This window comes from Mastomys coucha, unplaced genomic scaffold (genome assembly GCF_008632895.1).
Source record: "Mastomys coucha isolate ucsf_1 unplaced genomic scaffold, UCSF_Mcou_1 pScaffold5, whole genome shotgun sequence".
NCBI lineage: Eukaryota > Metazoa > Chordata > Mammalia > Rodentia > Muridae > Mastomys > Mastomys coucha.
In genome coordinates, this window is record NW_022196911.1 from 19,941,996 (window position 1) to 19,948,469 (window position 6,474).

The 6,474-nt window shown below is 35.4% G+C and overlaps 1 protein-coding gene across 1 annotated transcript in view; it reads left to right on the forward strand.

Moving 5' to 3' along the window:
* Positions 1–6,474, forward strand: part of LOC116076844 (vomeronasal type-2 receptor 116-like) — a 30,979-nt gene that overhangs the window by 23,024 nt on the left and 1,481 nt on the right. The gene's annotated exons all lie outside the window — the stretch shown is intronic.

Consider the following 6,474-nt stretch of genomic DNA (forward strand, 5'->3'; position numbering starts at 1 on the left):
GGGGGGGGGGGGGGCGGCGGCCAGCGCCATCTTTGAGGTGTGGTGCTTCGCAGCTCTCCACACTTTCTGGTTTCTCTTGGATTAGAGTTTTATAGACTTTTTATTTTGTTACTGGACCCAATAGCAAACATTAGAGGTTGTGGTCTTTTTAGGGGGAGGTGTACTGCTAGGGACTGCCTTTATGTTTTAAAAGTCCATGTGACTTATGGTCTTTTATTTTTTCTGCTGCTACCTTCAAATCAGGATTTAAGCATTTATGTTGTGTTCTAGTGTGATCTATTCCTGATTGCTTCTATGCTTCCTGCTATTATGGAAATGAGCCAATACTCTAAATCTATAAGCACACACCACATTTAATTAATTAATTTATTTAGTTACAATGCAGTCATGGTCTCCACTCTGTGGACACCCTCCCACAGTTCCCTAACCCATCCATTCACACCTCTCTTGGCCTTTCTGCTTCTAAAAATTCTTAAACTCTGTGGGTTGTATCCTAGGTGTTCCATGCTGTTTGGCTAATATCATCTTGTTACTGAGTACATATTATGCATGTCTTTTTGGGCCTCTGTTACCTCACTCAGGATATTTTATAGTTTTATCCATCCTACAAAACTCATGATGCCCTTGATCTTAATAACTGTGTAATATTCTGTTGTGTAAATGTGCCACATATTCTATATGCATTCTTCTGTTATAGAACATTTGGGTTGCTTCCATGTTTTGGCTCTTACAAATGAGACCACTATGAACGTATTTAAGCATGTGTTCCTGTTATATGTTGGGGCATTATTTGAGTATATAGACAAGAGTGGTATGGATGGGTCTTCAGGTATGTCTATTTTCAATTTTCTGACAAACTGTCAGAAAGATTTCAAGAGTAGTTTTACCAGTTTGCAATCCTAAAAGGAACATTGGAATGTTCCACTTTCTCCACATTCTTGCCAGCATTTGCTCTCATCTGTGTTTTTGATTTCAGCCATTCTAATTGATATAAGGTGGAATCTCAGAGTAATTTTGATTTGCATTTCACTGATCAATAATAATTTTAGTTCTTATGTATGTTTTAGCCATTAGAGAGTCCTCTGCTGTGAATTCTCTGGTTTATGCTGAGATCCTTGATCCACTTGGACTTGGGGTTTCTACAAGGTGATAAAAATATGGATCTGTTTTTATAATTCTAATATAGACTGTTAATTAGATGACCACAATTCATTGATTATGTTTTCTTTTTTTGATTGTATGTTTTTGGCTTCTTTATCAAATTAAAAGTGTCCATATGTATGTGGGCTTGTTTCTGGATCTTCACTTCTATTCCATTGATTGACCTCTCTATATATGTACCAATACTATGTGTTTTTTAAAAATCATTATTGTTCTATAGTACAGCTATAGGTCAGGGACAGTAATTCTTCCAGAGGTTCTTTCCATGTTAAAAATTATTTTTGTTATGCTGGGCTTTTTGGTTATCCATATCCAATTGAGAATTGCTCTTTCAATGTTTGTGAAGTATTATGTTAGTATCTTAATGGGGATTGCATTGAATCTGTTGCTTGATTTTGGTAGGATGGCAATATTTACAATGATAATCCTACCAATCTATAGATTTCACTTACTTGGTAAGAGTTACAAGATATTAATCCTATTTCTTCCTTTTGTGAAAGGTCTTATTTTCTAATGTTTTTCTCATCCTGTTTATCCTCTGTGTAGAGGAAGGCTAATAATTTGTTTGAGTAAAATTATTATCCAGCTACTTTGCTTAATTTCTTTATTAGCTCTAGAAGGAACTCTGGTAGATTTTTTTGGGTTGCTTATGTAAACTAACATATCATCTAGCAATAGTGATACTTTGACTATTTCTTTTCAAATTTATGTTTCCTTGATCTATTGTTCTTGGTATTTTTGCTATATCTAGATCTTTGAGTATTATACTTACTAGATATGGAGAGACTGGGCATCCTTGTCTTGTCCCTTAATTTAGTGGGATTGCTTCAAGTATGTGTCCTTTTAATTTGATGTTGGCTAATGGTTTGCTGTATATTCCTTTTACTATGTGTAGGTTAGGGCCATGAAATCCTGATCTCTCCAATACTTTTAACAGAAAGGGGTGTTACATTTTCTCAAATGCCTTTTCAGCTTCTAATGAGATAATCACATGATTTTTCATTGAGTTAATTTATTTAATGTATTACATTAATGGATTTTTTTTTGTATATTGAACCATCTCTGTATCCCCAAAATTCTGCAAGAGTATTCCTACAGCTGATATAAGCACTCAAGAATGTGGCTGGATACCAAACTAACTCAAAGAAATCAGTATCCTCCTATTCATAAGCAATAAAAAGGTCTGAGAAGGAAGTTAGAGAGACAACACTGTCACAATAAATACCAATATCATCAATTTCATGCAGCTCTAACCAAGTAAATGAAAAAAATCTGTAGGACATACATTTCAGGTTTCTGACTAGAAAAATTGAGGAAGATACCAAAAAATGAAAACATCTCCCTTGCTTGTAGATACATAGAATTAACATAGTGCAAATGGCCAAATAACCAAAAACAATGTACAGATTCAATGCAATAGCCATCAAAATTCCAACACAATTCTTTACAAATTTTGAAACAATTTTCAAATTCATATGTATGCTTCTGATTCTTATGAAGTTTCCACACTTTCTTCTTTTAATACCAACTTTCAGTAATAATAAATTTGACTCTCAAAATTTCACACACATAAAATCCTTACACACATACACACACACATACTCACAAACACACATGCTCAGAAACATACACACACAAATATATATAAAATAAATTTTTGAATGTATCCTGTTTATGCATAAAAGTCACTCACACACTAAGAACAAATCTGGACAGTGTCTGTTAATTAATTATATTGTACAACAGTATGTAGCTCAAAGAAATGCTGTAAATTTGAAAATATTGGTGATAGAAAATTAAACAGTAAAGTAACCCTATCTTTTATACATGAAAATATAAATTCAATGTTATTAATGAAATAAAAATGATACTCTAGTTATTAATTATATTTTAAGAAATATAGAAATATTGTGTTATCCACTGTCTTAGTGAGGGTTTTACTGCTGTGAGCAAACACCGTGAAAAAGGCAACTCCTTTATGGACAACACTTAATTGGTGCTGGCTTACTAATTCAGATGTCCAGTTAATTATCGTTGTGGTAGGAGCACAACATTATCCAGTCATGCATTATGCATAGGAGCTGAGAATTCTACATCTTCTTCTGAGGGCTGCTAGTAAAAGACTGGTTTTTTGGCCCATAACACAAGAGTATTAATGACCATGCCCACTATGACACATTTCCTTCAATGAGACACACCTACAAATAGTGCCACTCTCTGGACCAAGCACATTCAAACTAGAACTTTCCACTCTCTGGACCCCATAGGCATGTTTAAACACTTGGGTCTTGGAGGCCATAGCTAGGCATAGCATTATAAAAAAGTACATTTTTGTCCAACTTACAATATCCACATATTTTATAACACTTTTGACAATGTTAAAAATCCAAGTTCAAAGTCTCTACTGACATTAATTCTCAATCTTCAGTTATAATCCCCAAAGCCAGACATGAACCTGCTAGACAAACTCCAAATACTTGATCTCCACATCAAATGTCAAGGTTTCATATCTCCTCTCCTTTTTCAAATTTGTTGACTGCAACAAACTTCCTTCTACTGGGCTAGTTCCAATCCCTGGTAGCAGCTTTCCTCAGCAGATATCCCATGGCTCTGGAATCTTTAACATTTTGGGAATTCCAAGGCAACGTCAACATTATTGCTTATTCTTTCAAAGTATGGGATCTACACATGGTGTTCTAGGCTCCTCCAAAGGCTTGCATTATTTCTCCATCTCTGCCCTCTGTAGCACTCTAGGCTCTGGTTGACTCTACTTTTGCTAGTGGTTTTGATAATAATCCCATGCTATTGGCATCTACAGTGCACTAGGGCCTTGCACTGCAGCTAGGCTTCACCAATAGCCTTTCATGGTCTCTTTTCATGGTGCTAAGCCTCACCTTTCTTGCATGACCCCTCTAGTCCTGAGATATCAACTGCATTTGAGGCTTTACCTTCACCGGTGCATTTGCTGGCTTCTCACAGTACCAAGCCTCAGCTACTCTCTATATTTTCAAATCCTGTAACACTTGAATGACTCTAACACCAAGTCAAGCTGCAGATCGAAGTACAAGCTTGGCTGTCTCTGGAACACAGCTTTATTACTCTCAGAAAACACTTCCCAGATGATTTCACCTCAGTGATGCTGATCTAGTCTTAATTATTGCTAATTTCTAAGCTCCAGTGACCAACATCAATTGTTCTGCTAGTCTCCTTTTCTTATTGACACATAAGTCAGAGCCACATGGCCAATACTCCTGAGTTTGGCAGCTTCTAACTGCATAAGCTTGGCTATCCTTGGACTTGCTCTATAAATTGACCTTGAAATCAGAGATCTGTATGGCTCTGTCTCCAGAATGCTATGATGTAGTGCATGTATTATCACACCTGGATTTAAGCTTTTCTCTTCTTGAACTTGCTCTCTCACAGGCTGGCCTAAAACTCAGAGAACTGTTTTTCTTTGTCTCCTGGGATTAAAGGGGTGTACCACCATGCCTTGGCCCAAGTTTCTCATGGCCGTTGTTTTCCTTGATCCAGGTCAAAAGCCTGTGTCTTCCAGCCTCAAGATCTGGATCACAAGTTTGCCCTCTATTTCTAGATTGTAGATCATTCCACATTAAAACTCCAAAGTATTCCCTTTCCAACTGCAAATACAAACAATAGTTTGGTTGAGTGAGATCTTGCACAGAGATCACCACTCTCTCAACACTTTTTCTCCTTAAACCTATCATTTAGCTAGCTTAATTTCACTTCCTGGTACTCCTTTATTTTTACTTGACCATATGTTTTCTTTTTCTTTTTTTTTTTCAGCACAAAGGAGATTTATTTGCCCAGTGATAAAGAACTAAGACAGGGGATAGAGGTCAAGGAAGAGGGGAAAGGGGACAAAAGAGGGGAGGAAGGGTATTTCTCCCAAAGAACATATCTCTCTGGATACAGAAGAGATAGATGTAGCTCATAGGCAAATGAACCATATGTTTTCTATTTTTCCTTTCTAAGCTTGATATGCTTGTATATAAAGGCTATTCATGAGACTTAACCAGAGATCAACGTCTTTGCTCAGCTTTTTGGGACTTCCTTTGTTAATTCAGTCAATATGTATCTCTTTATCTTAATGTCAGATATGCTCTTTAGACAAGTGCAAAAAGCTACATACTTCACCAATATATCAAAAAAAAAAGCTCTATATAAAAATTTCTTCTCCTCTGAAACCTCTAGAACCAGACTTCCACAGTTCAAATCACCCTCAACAACAAAGGTTTCCCTATTCCTACAAGGATGGGCCATTAAGCCCAATTTAAAGCATTTTACTGCTTCCGAAAATCTCAAAATCCCCATTCTTCAAACCAAAAACACGGTCAGAGCTATCACAGAAATCCCCCACAACAGGTACTAACTTATGTCTAGTTAGGGTTTTACTGCTGTGAACAATCACTTTGACAAATCACCTTTTATAAGGACAACATTTCATTGGGACTGGCTTACAGGTTCAGAGGTTCAGTAAATTATCCTCAAGTTGGGAGAATGAAAGCATCTAGGCAGGCATGGCACAGGAGGAGCTGAGAGTTCTACATTTTTAGGTGAAATCTTCTGGGAAAAGCCTGAATTCCAGATATATTGGATGATGGATTTAAAGCCCAGTTCCACAGTGAAATATTTCTTTCCACAAGGCCACACTTCAAAATAGTGCCACTTTCTGAGCCAAGCATTTTCAAACTACCATGCCAAAACAATCTGTTTTACAAAATTTGGAGCATCTATTTTATGTTAATAATTATTATTATCTATATGTTAATTTTTAATATTTATGAAAATGTTAAAAAGTTCCTGAGAGGAGTGCTATAATATTTTTTAGAAAATCCCTCACATTTCTAAGAATATTCTATCTACATGAAAAATATATGCTTGCTTCAAGTGTTATAAAAACATATTATTGGATAATTTTGCACAATATCCAGTGAAATAAGGTATATTACATTAACTTTAGCAGAGAAAGAATAGAATTTCAAAACACAAGGAATTTTAAGGAGAAAAGTAAATTTAGGATTCTCATATAAGTAAGCATTATCTGAAAAATTTTACAAAAAAAATTCTTTTAATCTAGATTTCCCATGATTAAGTTACAAAGGATCTCTGAATTATGAACACTATCAGGGCCACAGTAGGTTTTACAGTGTAATTTAATATTGTAGTTACTTATAAAAGAATTGCAGCATTGTCAGTAAAGATAGAGTAATATTGTATGTAAGGAGTACAAAGACATTTAGGTAGTACAATTTAAATCACAATCATGAAGATTGTTTTTTTTTTTTTTTTTTT